Source organism: Coturnix japonica, chromosome 2 (genome assembly GCF_054131305.1).
Source record: "Coturnix japonica strain WE chromosome 2, WE-NBRP24, whole genome shotgun sequence".
Lineage (NCBI taxonomy): Eukaryota > Metazoa > Chordata > Aves > Galliformes > Phasianidae > Coturnix > Coturnix japonica.
In genome coordinates this window covers 113,985,460-114,006,057 of record NC_140664.1, presented here as the reverse complement: position 1 = coordinate 114,006,057, position 20,598 = coordinate 113,985,460, and the positions used below count along the sequence as shown (strand labels likewise).

The 20,598-nt window shown below is 34.6% G+C and overlaps 1 protein-coding gene across 2 annotated transcripts in view; it reads right to left on the bottom strand.

The window, feature by feature from the left end:
- The window catches only part of AGMO (alkylglycerol monooxygenase), a 171,886-nt gene that overhangs the window by 31,335 nt on the left and 119,953 nt on the right, over positions 1 to 20,598 (bottom strand). The window lies entirely within an intron of this gene.

Here is a 20,598-nt window from a genome sequence, read left to right as displayed (position 1 = left end):
ACACAAGCACATAAGCAGATGACAGACTTAATGTATGAAAGAGAAGGACGAGCAAAATTCCCTTTTTCTCTAGTGAAAATGTTCCACTAGGCTAAACCCTACATTTGTAGTCCCACCTTTCCTAATGAGACAAGTCAAAGAGGTAACAGGGGACGAGGAAGGGCAGCTTCTGAACACTCTTCTTAATATCTTGCTGCTTCACAGTGAGACAACCAATTGGAGTAAAGAAATGCAAAAAAAAAAAAAATTAAATAAAATTTCCTCTCCTAGAAGAATGAATTCCAGGAACTTGTCTTCATCTGCTTAACAGAGATGATGGTGCAAGGGACCTCTGCAGGAAGAGTTACCCAATCTGAAACATCCTGTTCCTGCCTGAAACTGTCATGAAGATATTCACAGGCTATATTCTCTCATTTCTACTCTTTGAGACAATTATTTTCTTCAGAAGAACTACTTTTTGGGGTGGGGAAGGGGAAGTTCTACTTAGTATGATCTGCCTTATCACTCGCAAAGCTCTCAGACTGATTATAAGCATTTTTCACAGATAAATTTAGAGATAGCCATAACTCACTCTATTAACCTTGGGACTTCTGGGAAAAGTCTTCTGGGAGTTCTGAAAAGCAATTTATGAAAAGCCCAAGGCCACAGTAGCTTCATTGTCCTATAAACTGCTCTCAAAGTTATACACACATCCAGTTAAAATGATCATAGTTCAAGAAAAACTGGTTATATTCTTATCTCTTTGATCATTACACCTTCATTCATTTGTTTTTTGAAGTTCAAAAATTTTGAAGATTCTTTGAAAGTTCAGGCTAAAGTTAATTATTCTGCTGTATTGAGACCCAACCCAATTATCATATAGGCCTTTCATTTTTCCATCTTCCTTTTCCCCTTCAACATACATAGGTTGTTCTAAACAAAAGCATTACTTTTGGAGCAGCCCTCATAGATATTCTCTTGCCAGTCTCTTTCAGCAAATGTTTACACCAAATTCCTGAGTACATTAATAATTTCCTTAGCAAGGTTCAGCATAATGATGATACTTACTTCAAGGAAAACAATATTATAAGAGTAATACCATAAAAATGCTATTCACTAATAGTATCTATTAATAGTGATAAACTATCTTCCTTGCATCCAAGAAAATGATACACAGAGAGTATGTGTTCTGAAGCCTGGGAGTTCATAGCATTGCTAGATGGAGAGAACAGCACTCCTTATGGGAGGAAACAGAGTCTGGAGCGAGGGGGATAATTCATGCCTGGGAAGGGGATGTACAAGAATTTTTTGGAAGCTTTCCTGAGGGTGACCTTCAGCAACAGGAAGGTCAGAAAGAGACAGCTGGCAGATAGGTGTGGAATATTACTAAAGAAGACTTATGGGAGGGATCCAGGTTTGAACCCCAGCTAGCCTGTGGAGTTTTGTTAATTGAGCTAGAATTTAACATAGTTCTGCCAGGAATACGATGCATTAGTGAGAGGAACAGAACAGAATACATAAAGCCAGATGAGCATTTTTCTGGTGACTCAGAGAACTCAAACAATTACAAGGACTACAAAATCTTTTAAAGATTATTTTCATTTCTAAAATAGCAGAGTTCTAACTGTCACGGACAACAGTGTTTACTGAAAGCCAAACAGCTTAAGTCACTTATACCTTTAGATATTGTGCCTGAGATGCTCAGGTTCCATAAAACAAATAAATACCCTAAAGTACTTTGAATTTTAAACTTAAAATTGGAGGACATTATTGTACCTTCTGTACGCTGTATTTGACTTGACTGTTCTGGATTTGGAAGCGGTAATGCTGGTGACTTAGCCACATCCCCAGCTGGTCAGCTCCTAATCTTGGGTGCAGGTGTTCTCAAAGCAGTAAGCGTAGTTCACTACGCATGCAAGTAAAGATACTGGATGGAATTGCATGAAATGTAGTAAGATTCTTAAGTTTATGTGTTAAAATATTTCAAAGATATTCTGTACATTAACACATTTAAGTCTTCTAGAAAGCAGTAATTCTTATACAGATTACTCCAGCAATCCAAAATTTACTATACATTCATGACCATCTGCCTAGAAATTATCTTTCACTTCAGAGAAAAATGCCGAGGGAAAAAAACAAACAAACAACCTCTCCTAGCAAAAAAAAAAAAAAAAAAAAAAAAAAAATCCCCACAAAGTTCAAATACATAATCGAGCACAAGCACTTATAAACAATAAATATGAGCCAACATCTGAGATAATGAAAATATGTCAATCAACTTTGAGGAGACTGAATTTTGCAAACCACAAAAAAGTTTAATGCTATAAAAATGGTTGCTATAAAGATTGGATGCAGACTAATTGATTCATTTTAAGCAGTGCTAATTTCTGTAGCCTGGAGTAATGATGAGATAGCTAGCATAACTTAATTGTGAATGTAAAACGTACTGTAGAAGCTCTATTTTGCATTCTCTACACTAAACTGTATGAGTGTAACATGGTGGGATTTGGTTCAGAATCTAAAAACGAAACTGCCTCCATTATAGACAGGAAAGAATATAATATTTAAGTAAGTTTAAGATGTTGTCAGTCTATTCTATTTTACTCAAGAAGGTATATATGTATATTTTATAAAACATCATAAAGAATTATATTTAAATTAATTTAAGATATTATTGAGTCCATTCTATTTTCCTTTAAAAGATATAATTCATCTGTCAATGAAGACATAATTTTTCTCAAAGTTCACATCTAAAAGAATAATGGAAATACCATTCTTACACTGTCTATCCAAAGAGAGGGGAAAACCTACATTACAACATGATAGACAGACAAAAACACCTGTAAAAGTAAAATTAAAGGTAGAAGGTTTTACTGACCAGAATTAAATGGCAAATCAAATGTATCTCAGTGCTTTTTTGATCTGCCATTTTCAGATACCTGGTATAATATGACTCAGTGTGCCATCTTTTGCATTTAAAAAATGTAACAAAGAAAAATTAACACTCTCCTCCACACTCTCCCCCACAGATTTATTTTTTTTCTATAGCTTCTCACTTAGTAGCTAATAATGGTTTGAAATCACAGTGCTAGTCATGAAAATCTCATTATTGTTCCCTGTTTCATAGATACTTGTAAGACTAAAATAAGCAAATAAACAAAACACAAAGAAACTCAGTCGTCTTATCAGTCATCTTACATTTTATATTCACATTCTACACTTCACATAACTTAAGGTATCATCAAGATTCTTTTATGCTACAGCAACAAAGTACATTTTAGAACAGTTAGCTTTCTAAGGAGAGGGGAAAAAAAAACAACAACACAACAACAACAAAACAAAACACAAAAACATATTCTAAAGCACAAAGATAGTTATACTGAAAGCAGAATATAGGAACCTGTCTCCATCCATAGGTGTTAATCTCATCCACACAAAATCAATTGTTCATCATTCTCACTCTCATTCACTACAATCTCTTATAAAATGTAGCCACGATCCAGCCCTATTCCTTTCCTTTGCACAATTTCTGATTTTATCTTTTCACTTCCTTACAAGCTACATGTGCTTTGCAGTACTTTCATTTTGGGATGCACAATACAATCTGTGATACCCAAGTCTGCAGAAGTCCCCAAGATTTTTTATTTATTTATTAGGTTTAACAGAAAAAAGTATTTCTAACATTTCTTTCTCCTCAAATCTCTGAGTTTAAAGAAAAAATGTTGTCATAAAGCAGTAAGAAACTGCAGCAGACTAAGGAGAGGTACGAGTGCCTCATTTTGAAGTTTAAACAAGAACAAAAAGCAAAATAGAAAACAGGAGAGCTTTTCAAAAAGAAAAACAAACAAACAAAAATCACATAAAAAAGCAAATCTTGGAGGTTTTCTATTTAGTGAAATGAGCCCAAATACCACAGAACTGTCCTACTGTTTTACTGGAAGGAGAGGAGGAAAAACAAATAACTAATCACTAATACTTTCACCTGCAAGATGGAGTCAAAGCAGAGGGGAAACTAAAGGTTTATAGTGGTTTTGCACTACCCTAAAGATAGTAGGCATGATATTTTTTTTATCCTGACATGTTAAAAAATTTTGATGCTCAGTAATCAGGAGCGACCCTAATGATTCTGAATAACTGTTAGCATAGAAGAGGTATGTACAGATATTCTGAGACTTACTCTGAAGTACATATTTGTATTAAAATGTAGAAATCCTCATGACAAAACAAAACAAAAAACAGATCGAGGTTTCTGCCGGAGGTCAGGGTGTCTGTAGATCATGACCTGAGACACAATATGCTTTTGTCTCACCTCCAGATTAAGGAAGGCTTTATAGCCATCTTTGTAAACCACAACGAACAAGGAAATTCAAATGATTATGTTAAAAATCCACAATCTTAGCAAAGGTACAGGACCTTCTGCTGCACTGCTAGAACTCTGGTCATTTGGAAGTAGTTTGATGGACTGAATGATATATTAGAAAGAAACATGGATTTATTTCATGCTCCTGCAGTGCTGAAACAGAGAATGGTTTTGTTAAGTAGGTGATTTTTCTACTCTAAAAGCCCAGTTTCATACCAAAAAAGAACCCATTTATGAACTCAGTTATACAGTCACAGACTCATTTCCTGTCTTTATATTTCCAGTTTGCTTTCAAAGTTATTCCCTTCTGCAATTTGCCTTTTAAAGGAATAAACTGCTATTGAAATTGTGGGGGCAGAAAAAAAAAAACAACACATTTCCTCCAATGCACTTGTGAATTTCATTATATGTGAAAAGCAGTTTTTAGCTGCAGAAGCCAATATTGCTTAGAGGAAGTCGAGTGGAGGGGCAGATGGAGGTGAAAGGCTCGTGTATACTTTCTGTGACCTGTCTAGCTGAAGCATACGGATGTGATGTAGGCCACTTGCAACAGAGTGAACCAGAAAGAAAAAAAAGGTGGGAAGTTCTTCTGGTGTCAAGGGAAAAGCCTTGGAGAATTAGCTGAAAACATTTGCAACAAATTGGCAAAGTCATTTGAGTTCGATTTATGTCTTGTGTTTCAAAGTGGGTCAAGAGTTCCCTACACCCCATACCTCTAATTTCCTTTCTCTTCACCTAAAAAAGAGCATTGATAGGAATAGGTAGTACGTGGGAGGCACTGGAGTTTTTTTATTATAAAAAAGTGCATCTAATCACTAGAAAAGAGACAGTCCTTCCAGACACAGCATTTATAGAAACAGAATCTGTAAGTCCTAATTTGGAACTGGGAGATGAAAAAACTCCACCAAAACCCCAAAGCAAACAACAAAAACAACCCCCCTTCCCCCCAAACTAAAAACTAAAAAATAAAAATATGTATTAAAAAAATCAATTTTTACAGAAATACTTCAGAAATAATAATTTTTCTAATCATTTCACTGGTAGTAATTCACTGCTAGAGAATAAGGGATGAAAATTTACTTATATGAGAAAGTAAAGTAATATCATCACAATTTTCCCCAAATTCTTTAATCGTTTTTATTGAAATAACTACGTTGTAATTATAAGTAGCAGCACGGCCTTTGATTCTAATTCATTTGGAACAAGAAAATAAAGGTATCAAAGTATTTCTGTATTTTTTTAATTTGCTTTGTAATGATCTTTTTTTTTTTTCTTTTTTTTTTTTTTCCTTTTTTTAAAAGACATTTTCCTAAAGGACAATTGCCAAATCTTCAAATTATAAAGGTTTCCATATGTTCTTGAAGATAAAACTTTACCTCATGATAATTTTAATATCAGCTAATTGCAAACTAACAACCAACAACAACAACGACAACAAACCACCAAACAAGAGTAAAAACAAATTCTGTCTCCTCTCTATCATTAAATATCTGTTGATAGCTCTACCTGACATGCTTCTTCTGTGCTTAAGTTTTATGTATGAACATATTGCCTTTTATTCCAAAACAGTATCCAAAGTAGTTTCTGACATGCTTTATGCTATATGAACATAGAAAGAAATTCTCATAAAATATACCTAAAGAGCAGATCAAATATGCAACCTTCAAATTTGAAACTTATATTCTTACCATCTTGACTATTTTGCATATTGTTTGCAGAGCAAGTATAGAAAAGAAGTAGATAAGAGACCTCCCCTAACCTCCCCTGTACATAAGTCACTCCAAAAGTAATGCCTTCTATTTATTAACATGACAACTACAACAGATACCAACATTGGCGGGAAGGTTCAGCCTCTACTGCCATACCACAGACATCTGCCTCTGACACTGTGGGCCAGCATAATAAAACAGGAGACATTACTTTTTTAAACTTTGATTAGAGTATTAATGCTCAGGTGTATGTCTGCAAATTAGATGATGCTGAGAAAACTGATGGGATGAATTAAAGAATACTTCTTCTAAGCATCAACGTTTTTGGGAAGTTCAGGGTTATTTCATTAATCAAGGTGAAAACTCAGAAGAGATGGAAATACTCACAGTAAAGCCAGTTCCACTACTTGTTTGTTGACATATTCCCTGAGACAGGGAAGTTGAACTTCGGGAACTGCTTCATAAAGTATTTGGCAATGTGAAAAGACACTAAGCAAAAACTAGTATCAGATTCCAACCTTAGAGAAAAAGAATATCTCAGCCATATACACAGAAAATAAAAAGAGTGCATAAAAATGTTGAGAAAATAAGGCCAAAAGTTTCAGGCAATGGAGCAGCACCATGCTTTCGCAGACCTCTGACTACCAGAGTCTTGGCTGAATTCCCAGCTTCAGAAGTTGGATCAAACTAATCTTCATTTAGCCAAAGCTTATGGAATCTCTAAAAATGTAAATCTGAGCTGCAGCATAAATGTGAGAGAATATTTCTTGCCTTAAACAATTTTTCAATGCACATAAATTTTAAAATTAAATGTCGTGACTCCTTGCTCAATTTGGACTATGCAGCAGCCAAAATAAGTTACCAAAACTAATGGAAATAGAGCACTAAGCTTTTTCAGGATTATAATGTGATGCAAGTGTTGGAGAGAGCGATGACAGAATTTGCACATAGTTGTCCCACCTACAGAAATGTAAAAAAAATAAAAATAAAATTCATCTAGATTTTTACAAAACTGAACAATTTGTTGACGTACTCCAGCATTAATTATTACTTACTAAATCTCCACAGCTAATTTTCGTTTACAAATGCAAACTGTTTATGTATACACAAGCTGTATATATATTAAAATATTAGGAATGATGGTTTATGAAGATGAATCTTTTTGAAAGCATTAAAAGATAAGCATTTACACCTGAGATTCTATAGGTGTAAAGCCATATCAGAAAGTTTGAGTAGAAATTCTGAGTTCATGGATTACCCTTAAATGAGATATTGTGCTGAATGAAAATAGTATTGCTGGGTAAATTTGACACCATTGTAACCTTCTAGGTAAAGTTAGAGAAATACTAAGAAAGAAAACATGCCATACTCAAATGTTTTGACAGGAAACATATGAGAGTTGCTCCAAAAGTAATGTTCCCTATTTTATTATGTTGGCCCAAAATGGTAGAAGCAGTGTCAGTGGTATGGCAGTAAAGGTGGAATCTTCCCACCAGTATTGTTACATTCTGATTCTGTGTGACAGGTGGCAGCAAAGGGGCAGTCTGAGAAAATGGCATCTGACGTGGAAGTGCTCATAAAGCAAATGTGTGTAACTGAATTAACCCATGCAGAAAAAGAATCCCCCAGAGATTCATTGACACTTGCAAAACTTTGATGGAGACCAAATGGTGGACATTTGCACAGTGAGTCAATGGTGGTGTGTCAGCAGTGGTGACAACAACAGTGGATCACCTCAGCTGGTGCAGATGTTTACGAGTGTGGTGTGCAGTCTCTTGCTCACTACTGGAGAAAATGCATAGCTAATGGTATTGAATACACTGAAAAATAATGTACTGTAGCCAAAAATCTGCTCTATCAGTGTTGTTGTGCTCTTCTTATCTGCTGTACATTCCATGGAAATAAATAGACATTACTCTGGGAGTGACCTATGTATACGTGGAGTGTGTTAACTTGCATAAACTTCATAGTTTATAGTTACCTCATTCCACAAGGTAAATCTAAATGTTTCTGTACAGATACAGCGGGTTTTAGAAGAAGAAATGTATATGCATGGAAATTATTTGCACATATTTTCCAACATATGTGCAAATATGTTACATATACACCCTGTTTTATTTGGTGATTTAAAGCAAGAAGAACAATTTTAAGAATGTGTCTACGTGAATACTGCAACATATTTGCCTGGATGTTATTTACTTCAACCTCAATACTTGCTAATGACTTATGCTCTACTGCATGTTTTGTAAAACTCATCAGGATTTTTTGTTTTGGTTTGTTTGTTTGTTTATTATTTTTCCCTCTGTTTGACCTATACATTAAGTTTTGTTCCATCCTGGGACTGTGGAAAAGAGATTCTTCTGGTATGGTAGGGTAGTGTACGATGGGACAATGAAACAGGAACTTGTGTTTTATTGTAACACGAATAATAATAACATAAGGTGGTAGCGTTCAGTTAGCAAACTGATAAACTATTCTTTTTATATGAACAAAGACATCAAAGGACTGGTCTCACTTGTACTCACTTGTGCCTTCACAGAAGTAATGTCAGCCTCCCTTAATCCTTGTTTTTCTACTTTTCCCCTTTGTTTTCTTTGTCACCACCTAGGCAAAGAATGTTGACCTACTTAAAACCTAAACTAAAACTCTGTCTGTTTGATAAGGTCTTCTAATAGAATAGGAAACTGCTCTTTAGAGTTTTAGAACTAGATTCCTTTAGGATGAAACTCAATTGAAAGATGCCTTCTGGCAGCTCACCTGATTCTCTCTATCATGCATTAGAAATTCAGCCAATCATAAGTCTACATCCAGGCTAAAGTAAAACATGATCAGCGCTAACTCAGATTCTAAGAATGAACTAGTCTGCTCTAAAGATCAGTTCCTGTTGTGATGCACTACTTTCTAGTGCAGACAGAGCTATATCACCTAGTGATGTTGCTATCCTGAACAAGCATTCATTTTCTCCCAGAAATGAAGAAAAGCAACATTTATAATACTAACACAAATTATGCTAGTAAGTCTAGGAAGCAACAGAAAAATACATACAACTCCAAAGCTTATTAAAACATATAAAATTAGAACATTCCATAAATATTTGTTATACGTATTGGACATCTCTTTAAACGCATCTCAAAAAATTTGGAATTAATTTTTGCATAAAAAACAAGTCATTTTACTGTCAGAACATTGAACAAAACTAGCAGGATCAGTTAGGAGTGATTCATCCCTTGTTTTGGAAATGTAGATGAAAGATGAAGGTATACCATCCAGAAGAAATATTGAACAAGGAGTGTTGAACATATGTGCTGTTTCCTTTTTTTAAAAAAAAAAGTTCATATCCCACCCAGGGAGAAGAACTGACCCTGATAAAGAATGTAAGTGATCTTGTTTGACCTGTGACGCAAGACTAGTGTTGACCTCTGCTGCTAACCACAATGAGTGGTTTTTGTTATGACAGTGAGTTAAGTGTGCATTGCTAAAAAGGAATGCAAGCAATATGAATGATGCTGAAAGTCAGGAGAATGAAGTATTGATTGTGGAAGTGAAAGTGTGTTTGTTCATGTAGGTATGAAATTCCTACAGTGGGAAGAGAAAGAAACACAAGAGGAAAAATGAAAATAAGTATATGTATAACAAAATCATTTCTATTTTAGAAACAAATCAAAGGATGTGCCACTTTCTTATTCCCTCCTCAGGCCAGTGCTGCTCTTAAAAGCATATTATACCTACTAATTATAATATTAAAAATAACTAACCCAAATATTGTCCCATATAATTGTGAAAATACCAACATATTAATTAATTTCTATTTTATGTGATGTTAGTTATCAGTATACAATATTATTTACATAACTCTTAAGATTATAAATTAAGCACTTCTTATTCAGCACATGCAGCATGTGATTAATCATTCTTATTCAGAAACTGTCCATTCTACTATTTGTTTTTCTTTTCTTTAAAATAAGCAAACACTCTTATTTGCCAATATCTAGTTGCATATTTGTTTCTAATATAGCAGAGTTTCTGAAAAAAATGATTTTAATTATCAATTTTCTCCCATGGCAATGTTAAAGTATAATAAAATGCAACTGACTGCTTACTGACAATGCATCTTTCTACCTACAGTATGGGAAACAGAATGCTTAGTATCCAGTTCATACAAATACATTGTCTATATAGGTCTTTTGCTAAATGTGATTAATGCAACAGATGAAAAGCTAAAGTCAAATTTAATCTACTCATTCTCAAAGCATAAATCAATGCACTTCAGTTCACATTCAAGAAGAATGATTTATTAAAGGAACTGTAAGAGGAATTTATTAAAGAAACTCACATCAGCTGAAAATTAGTCCTCCATTTTTAAATGTGACTAATAGAAAAACTGGAGAATATAACAGTGAGTCTAATTATGTTGAAAGTTTGTTTTTTTTGTCTGTTTTTTTTTTTTAAGAACATTTTACTTTAATCTTGATATATAATCATAAACACAAAAGAGTAACACTGCTAGGTCTGATGTACAAATCTTGGTAACGTGTGAAGCAGTTGGACAAAGAGAGTCTAACTTGTCAGCAGTCAAGATGCAGTACATTTTTAGTAATGGTAAGAATATGTTTTGTGGAGTTGGATGACTCAAAAGACAGGAAATATAACATGGAACTACACATCTCTGGGTCATGGGTTCAAATGGAACCTCAGGCTGGATCCACACTGCAGTGCCTAAACTTTAGAAGGCTGCTTATAAATTGGAACTCAGATGTAACTCACTTTACATAGTTGCTTAAAGCACCTTATAAATACAAAGGGGAAAAAGAAAAAAAAAAAAAATAAAAAAAAAAATATTCAAGAAGATATTCAGAAAGCCCAGAAATCTGACTGGAGCCTATTTCAAGAGCCAGATGTTAAAGCTTGTTGCCTGAGGTGAAGCACCCAACTGTTGGTGCCTCAAAATACTGAGCGAGGTTCACATCTCTTCTTTCAGAAGAGGTTCTAAGCAACAAACATGAGTACATTAATCTGGCCAAAAACACAGCATACTGCCCAATTTAATCTACAATGTCATTTAAGCCACATTTATTTCAGTATCTTCATTCAGTAGGTAGCCCAAGTAGCATAAATAGGCATGTGCTAAATGGAAAGCATGTAAATGAGGAAACAGCTTAACTGTTTTGCTCTTTAACTGAAGAATTAAAGTAAGTTAAAGTATAACTACTTACTTAAACTACTATGTTTATGTTGTATTAAAATATGGAAGTATAAAATACCACCTGTACTGATTCTACCACATCAGAAATTCCAATGAATGGACTGGTTTCAGAACAAAATTTTCAGGTTAAAGAATACAATTTTAGTTCTGATATTTTGCAGGTGCAAATAATCAAAGGATTAAAATTTCATCAGCAGTTTAATACAAAGATCATTAAATTTATATGAATGACTGATTTGTGAGCACATTTAAATTCTCCAGTGCCTAAGTGGCTTTAGTTTTTGTTTTATACTACATATTCCAATTTCTTTTTCAACTATCCACAAATCACTAAATAAGTACTTTATAGGAATAAGTTCTCAGCAGTTAGCACCCTGCAAAATCTCCTTTTATTTGAAATGACTCTTCAGAAGTAGACTAGAAAATACACTGACACTGCATCATCCCATGTCAGGTTCTAAGACATTTTAAAAGCATTGAATTTTTCTAATAAATACTGAAAGTTATGTTGATATTTTGTTTCCTATGAATTTCATCCTGTAAGAATGACAGCCTGTGAATATCATCCATTTCTCCTTCTGAAAAACTCCTATGAAGCTTAAATACTTGTATCTGCTACTTGACAAGTAAAATCTTGCCAGCAGATTTCTTTCCCCAGTGATTCTGGAAATGTTTTTTAGCATTACTTCTAGACACCTCTATGTCTTTTCTCAGCAAGATATATTCCATAGCCATTGTATCGATTTAATTGATTATGAAAAAAAGTAAAAGGGTTAAAAAAGACTCAGTATGTTTCCTTCCCTAAAAAACCTACATGCTTCCTATCTTACAGTAGAAGTCAATCTCTTGAAATTAATCACAGTGTTCTTTGCTACAAAGGAAGGTAGAAGCATAGTAGCAACACTAGGCACTTGAAGAGTTTGTTCTAATTTTATCAATTTCATCATTATTCAAATGTTGAAATAAAGCAATGTGTCTTTGCATCATATTTTATAGAATGTTAACTCTTCTGCCCTGGGGACTTGCACAGACATCTCAGCCTGATCACCAGCAAATACAATCAAAACTTTTGACATGTCCTGAGATTGAATCCATTAAAGTGTAAAGACTGACATTTTGGAGCATTCACTTTATGTTACATTGACAAATGGAGGGGTTTTGTATTTCATTGGTTAAGAGAGAGTCAGCTTTTAGTTATTTGAACCTGGGGTAACTTCACTCATGGATCAAAAAAGACCTCTTGGGGCTTCCAAAGTCTTAATTATTTTAGAGCTACAAGGCATGATTTGGTAGAGATTTGGGTAATGGGAAACATATTCTTCTGGGATCACTTCACTTTGGGGAGCTTTCCAGCTGTGAAACAGGCTCTCAAACTTAAAAGCTCTCCAAAGCTCTACCTGGCCCCAGGCCCAAATTTCCCTATAACAGAAGCTGACTCGTAGAAGAACCAATGTAATATATGCAACAACAACAACAACAAAAAACCCTGCAACATTAAAGAATTGCTAAGATTTATGATAACCCTAAAAGTTGTTAAAGTGTTTTTAAAAGGGCAGCTTTTCACATTTAGAATCAGAAGAGTGTTCATTTTTATATGATTGCCACATACCAAATTCCACATGCAAAAGTGACAGCTATTTTATTATACAAGGTATATAAGGAGGCTTCCAAATGACAGTATTAACTTATTAAAATAAAGTGAAGGTTCCAGTTGTTATCAGAATGATAAATAACAGACAGTTACAACCACATTAGCAACTGTTTTTTCATTTGTTTGTTTTCCCTCTATGACAATTGTCCTAGACACTGCTTTGTGAGTGACCTCTGCCTCAACAGTCATGGCAAAACAGGCAGGTCTTTATTCATTTTTCATGTCAGGTCACAATTTCAGCCACCATGATGTACTTTCTAAGGTCCTTTCCTTTTTCTCTTACTAAGAAATCTAAGATCTAAGAAATTTTCATATACTGATGATTTTATGAGACAATTTCAAGTCTGCAAATAATGCAAGGAAGAATGAAATTTTGTTTTAGTGACTATTTTGGAATGTCAGCATAATGGATACTCCAAAGCACAGATTGTGGACTCAAATGTGAAAGTGTGCTGACTTTCAAGAGAAGTAACTATTCTGAGGTAATGCTTACAGTGATGCTATAACAAATTAACAGCAATGATTTTGTTGCAGGCTTATTTTCTTAAAGGTAGTTATTCCTGCAAGAATAATTGGTTTTGATAAGCAAGCTGAGTCTTGCAGTTAAAAAAAAAAAAAAAAAAAAAAAAAATCAACTAAAAGTGACCTGAGGGAGACTTGTAGGATCTGATTCTTCAGGAATTACTCATACACATAATGTTAATAATGTATGTACACTCTTGCAGCAGCAAAACCTCAGTTTGTACATTATGCATATCACATCATAAATTGTCATACACAAGCACTATTTCCAGAATTTCCACATATTTTCTTTCAGCCCACTAGGACAGATTTTTTGTTGGTATCTAATATGGACACCTAAAAGACAGACATCCACTTGCAACATGAATAAGCATGTGAGGGCTCTTTGGGTTGCAGTTTGCTTGGTTCAATATGAAAAATCTGGCTGGGTTAAAAAAAAAATTAATTTGGACTTCAGCCTGAGGAGGTTTGGCAACACCCATGGTTTATAGAATTTCTACTGCCTGCTGTTCACATTCCAGGTACTGCAATGCTTCACAATCTTAAAGACTTCTGCTTCAGTAATTATTTTTACAGACTTTGTGATAATGCCAATTAATCGATTCTCATATGATTTTCTTCTTACTGCTTATAACACAACATTCCAAATTAAGTTCAAAATCAGATGGTAATACAGTTTCTCTTGAGCAATATTTTAGTTTACTTTATACAATTAACTTACTTTAAAAAACAAAAAAACAAAAAAACAAAAAACAGAAAAACTGCAAATATTTGGAACAAATGTGAAAATTTGATACCTTTGCTTAGGGAAACAAGAAAACTATTCAGTGAGATACCAAAGCTTCATGAAAACCCTTATTTTTATTTTGAGACAGCTTTGCATACTCCCGCCAAAATCAAGCTGGCATTAATGAAAATTATATTTACTATCTCTGCTGCTTAATAATTCAATTTATTGAGTATCAAGTTTTATAGGAGCAACTGTACAAGAATGTACAAGAATGTACAAGGGTTCCACTGGAAAATAATGCCCCTTGTTTTATTATGCTGGCCCACAACATCAGAGGCAGATGGTGATGTGGCATAAGAGGCAGAACCTTCCTGCCAATAGACCACTTCGTGAGGTTGCCACGTGGCAGAAGGCAGCAGAGGAGCAATGTGACAGGACGGCATCTGACATGTAAGTGTGCATGAAGCAAAGATGTATCATTAAATTCCTTCCTGTGGAAAGAAATTGCACCCAATGACATTTACTCAAGATTGTTGAATGTTTATGGAGTCCAAACAGTGGAAGGTGAGCACAGTGAGGTGGTGGGGTGTGTTTCAACAGTGTCAACAGAAACTTGAAAGCCAAGTCACATTCCAAGTGGCCATGCACAGCTGCTATACCATGCAACAAAGAACATTTCCATCAGCCCATCCAAGCAAACTGGCTAATGGTGGCGACTATGATGAACAATCATAGTGTATCATAGCTGAGAATCTGCTCTATCAAACAGTTGTATTGTGCTCTCTGTATCTATTTTAGCATTCATGGAAATAAGTAGGGGCCATTACTTCTGGAACAACCTATATTAGATTGTCAATATCATGGTGTTGTTTTTTTTTATTATTATTTTATTATTCTTTTTCTTTCTTTTTTTTTTTTTTGGGGGGGGGGGGGGGGGGGGGAATATTAAGGAATATCTAGCCTTTCCATTTAGCTCTTCTACTACTCTACGACAATTGATCAGAAAGCATTAATGTAAAAGAAGGAATGATCCTCCACAATTATTTTGAAGGAACACAATGAGGATATCAAAATATAACTTGTTAACCTGAGTCACAGTAACCATGAAATATTACCTTGTAATGACTGGGATAGGAGGAAGGAATAGGAGAAAAAGAGAATGGAAGCTCTCAATAAACTTAGAAACTTTGAAATTTGGTAGAAAGATATTTAGAAAAATTTGTCTAAGGGGAAAGCAGTTGAGGAGATTTGTAGGGCCTTAGAAGAAACTTAGAAGAAATTAAGAAGTATTAAGAACCTACCTGTAAAAAAAAATTAAATCATTATTGAGAAAGGATATTAAATCACAATCTTCTCTAAATCACAAACTTCTCTTGACTCCAAATGCATGACAAAATGAACAGGAAATATGTGGAACATACTATGAGAAAAGGTCAAACAATTTACAAAAGATATATATGTATAAATGTGTATTAATCCCCAGAAATACTGACATAATGTATAACAAGTATAATTGTTTGAAAAATAAATTCAATCAAAGAATATTCACACGGGATAGGACAACAGACAGCAAGGACAATTCAGGCTTGATAACTTTTGAAACTGTGAGATCAACTAGATACTGAATTACATTGCCTGGGAAGTGACCACTACTGAAAGAATAGATTGGAAATAGAGTTATTGACCTGACATTGGGTTGGAAAAGGACTGGAGGATTATAAGCCATTCATCCGGCGCAGTGTCTATTTCTACTATTTCTATTTATCACTTCATATCACTTATCCTATGAACCTGTCATTCTCTGTCACAGTCCTTTCAGCACCTCATGAGGGGTAGACCTGTTCCATTTCTTCAGTATCTGATATTACTTTTGGTATGGTAAGGAAAGAAGTGGGCATGGGACATAAGGAGGACCTGAAGATATAACAGCAAGGCCTGAAGAGAATTGCAAATGGAAAGAACACAAGGAGGAAGATGAGTTTTTGTGGCAAATATGTATAGAGGTAAATACAAATACACAGGAAAAGCACTCATTGTTGCAGGACCACTGCTCACAAAAATGCAGTAGATGATGTTCACTGAATACTAATTTTCCTCTTTAAACATCCAAAATTTAAACAAAAGTTAGATTGATGCTAGAAGAACTATCTCACACTGCTGTAAAGCACAGAAGAAATTACTTTCCTTAAGAAAATATCTGAAGTTTGCAAAAAGCCATCAATAAATAAAGTATTTGCTCACAAGGACAAAGTCCATCTGCTGCCTGAGAAAGCATTAGCTTAGGCACTAAAGTGACACAGCACTGACCTGACTGCAGCATATTAATATGATACTGCACCAAGAGCCTTGCATTGTGACATTCAGATAACAGTATTTTCCCTATTCTTTTTTTTTTTTTTTTTTTTTTTTTTTTAACGCATCTCAGAAGAGAAATAAGGTGGTTGCTAAACAATGGAATTTTAAACAACTGTAATAATTAGCTGAAGGTTCTTGGTCTGTGGAAACTTGTATAAAAAAAAGGGAAACAAAAAGAGCCAAAGAAAACTTAGTGTGTGGTTTTTATTTTATTTTTTTATTTTTTAAGTGTTCCCTCTTTTGTTTACTATTTGTAATGAATTTTAGGTGTCCTTGAATCCCTAGGAGTGTGGTTAGCCAAAGTATCTGTTCACGTCTTGATTAATGGAGAAATCAGCATGAGGCTAGAGGGCAATCACAGAGTTGTTTGTGTATCCCTGATCCTACCTCCCATCTGCTACACACAGTGGTGCCTATAAAGCTTTTTAGCCAAGGAAGACAGCCAAGGCTGAAACTGCCAGGTTCCCCAGTGATAAAGCTACTAAATACTAACAGCTAAATTCTGTCTCGCCCTGGAGCAGCAGGACCCTGGAAGCCAGCAGAATTTCCTGCCTTGCCTCACCCCTGGAATTCCCTTACTCTCAGCCCTCCAAGGGTTGTGGAAAATGTTTCCAGGAGATCAGTCATACCAAGATTTTGGAAGACAGTCATGGAATCTTTCCTGTCACTATTACCTAAACCGTCTGCAGCTTGACAGCAAACCTACAGTATCTGCAACTCCACTTAAGCAGATGAAAACGTGCAGAAGTTTCTTTTACAAGGACTCCACTAAGTAATGCCTGCTATTTTATTATGTTGGCCTACAGTGTCATAGGCAGATATTCGTTGTATGGCAGCAGAGGTTGAACGTTCTCACCAATATTTCATTACATGTTGTTGCTGTGTGACAGTTGGCAGCAGAGGAGCAGTCTGATAGAATGTCAGTGGCATAGAAATGCATTTGAAGCAAAGGTGTGAAACTGATTTCCTCCATGCAGAAACAAATTCACCCACTGACATTCACTGACACTTGTTGAACAGTTATGGAGACCAAATAGTGGATATTGGCTCAGGTAGTTTGTTTTCAGCAGTGGTGACAGTGTCATGAAAGACAAGCCATGTTCCAAACAGCCATGTAGATTTTTGAGTGCATCATGTAGGCTCTAATTCATCACTGGTTATAGCTTCCTAATCCAAATAAAAGGTTCTTTTAATTAACATGCGTACATGAAATATTAATATTTATCTGTATACTTTCCAAAAGCTTTACTGTAAGCATGATAGTAAACAAAGTTCACATCTCTGTTTGAAATAATGATGCATCCATCCATATTGCCAATTGTGCTGCATTACTGTGTAAACTGGATATCAACTTCCTACAGAAATCAGTTTGTGCTTTTTGTTTTTCTTCTTGTAATTGTTTGTTTTTGGAATCACTAAGTAATTTCCTCCTTTATTTTGATTAACTCTGATCATGGGTGGTGGGTCTGAATTGAATAACATATATATTTATGTATTACCAGCAGACAACTACTAAGAATTTATTATGTCATCTTTAATTGCAAACATGAAATCAAAAAGTCCAAGTTTAATAGAAAACCGGTATTTAGAGTTCAAACAATGAAAATCCTACAGTCCTATGTGAACCAGATATAGACAAAAACCTTCCACAGATTCTTCCACAAACCTTTCTAGTTTATTCTTGAACTTTTGTAACCTTATTCCTTCTGTTACATGAGACCCCCTAACCACAGTTCAGTACAAGTATTTGGTGTGAAATTCAGTCTATCCTTCCCCCCCCCATCCCCTTCCCCTTTTCTGCTTTGTATGTAGAAAACCATTCATTTCTGTTTACCTTTTCTGCTATGTTTAGACTACACAATTCTTAAAACTTGGATTCATTATTTTAATGTATGTTTTAAAGCTACATTTTGTCACCAAACACAACCTTTCACTTTTTTTTTGAATGGGGTGGGGGGATAGGGGGTGGTCACCACATGACATATTAACTTCAGTTTTGAATATTTTCATTTGTTTTTCTGTGCAGGCATGTTCATTATATTACCTTAACAAAGCAAAAATCTACCATGAAACTTGGCAATACAAACATATATAAACTGTATAACCAGCTATTTCTCACTGCCAAACAAGCTAACAAGTGAGCCTTACCACTTGAGAGGTTTGTAAAGAAGCCCTTTTAAATTCGAAGGTTTGAGAATTTGACGGGGGGGGGGGGGAAATGTGATTTTTAAACAGTAAAAATAAAAATACCCTACATTTTTTCTTTTCTAATTTGTGATAATCATGTTTTGCATCTCTGAAGGCTAGAAAATTTAGTAGAAAAAACTGTTTGTAATTTTTAGTAAAGGGATCAAAGCAGTTTCTTTTGCAAGACCCTAAAAACTACTCAATTCTTAATAAATATTTTTCAAGTATTTTATTGTCTTAATCATAGTTTTGTCAAAGCTAATGTGACTACAAACATTTGCTTTGAACCTGTAGTTTGTATGTACATAATTGCTTTAGCAATTGGTGATACCACTTTTATTTCAGTACTTTTGAGAGATGTAAACAAACTCAAAGTAATTTCTATCAAAAGACAAGCTATGTCAATGAAGACTGACAATCTTATTTATCTTGATGAAGTCAAATAGTAATTCTTTTAATGCATTTCCCGTGATAAATAACGTATACCACAGAACATAGTATACAACATGTGTGTATCATTACATGTTAAATATAAACATATATTTTAATTTTGTGCATATTACATACATATATGTAAACACATTCATGCAATTTTTAGGTTTATATGTGTTGAGTTTTTTTATCCATTCATCTCTTATAAATATATACCTATGTTTTAACTTATTCATGACAAATAACATTCCTAGGTGTTCATTTCAGTAGGAAGTAAATAGCCATGAATGACCTTCTTGTCTCTACCTTTGATTTTCAAAACATTTCTTGGTGACTTAACAAATGGTTCACCACACTTCAGTTGAAGGGGAAGAAGATGTCAGTGGTTTGATGGATGAATTTTACTATAACTTTGACTAGAAAGAAGACACTTAGCACCATATATTTTCATGATTTGATTTACATTCCTATTGACTAAGTACAACAGAATTGCTAAAAAGGATTGCAAAGAATAATGAAATCTTTGTTTGAGGGCTCTAAGATAAATTTTTATGAAAATACACATAGCACATTCCCTGAGAAGCTCATCATATAGCAAATCTGAAAATTATTTGCTCCTGTGTGTTGCTTCATAATTTGTTCTTAGTCTTGGCTGCAAGAATGCTTCAAAGCTTTGCCATTGTGCAAATGTTTAGAGTACATGTTATGTTGGAACAAACAAATAAGTTCATGAAATAACTATCATCAATAGTAACAAAAAAGCTATTGTTAGAAAGTGCTTTTTATTCAGTTTTTTTTACAACTGACATTGTAATTATATGCAATAAAGCAATTATTTTATGAAGACATGAGCTAATGTGTATTTTGGCAGTAGGAAAGAGGGGCTTCAACTTACTGCGCAGGGACCCACTAGATCCTTTAGGTTAGATCCCACAGCCCTTAGCAACTTGCACACGCTAATAGATGATAGGACAAGGCCTGTATAAATTTCCGGGGGCCAGCTCCACTATTTTCTTGTAATGACTTAAATTAGACTTCACTACACCAAATCATACTCAAGAATACTGCACAGAGATGACTACGTATTGATTTATTGGCCTTTTACTGCCATACTGGCAAAGCAAGATGGGCACACAGCTACACACATCAGTTATGTCCACACCCTTTTACATTCACAAATTCTCCTCTTCCACCATCTTTTGCACTGTATAAATTGAGGGTTTTATCTTTGTTTACCCTTCCATACATTCTCCTTTCAACTCATTTCACAAGCGCTATGCTTTTATTGTTCATTTCCTCTTTTCCTGTTGGACTATAAATGTTGTATTTCTATTGGAATTTTTTTTCTTTCTCTTTTTTATTTTATTTTTTTCTTGCTTCCCTGCCAGCTTCATTCTACAGCTCCCCACCCTTCTTTATTTGTCTTCAAATTGTGGCTAGCTTGTAGTATTTCTGAAATGGTTATTCTTA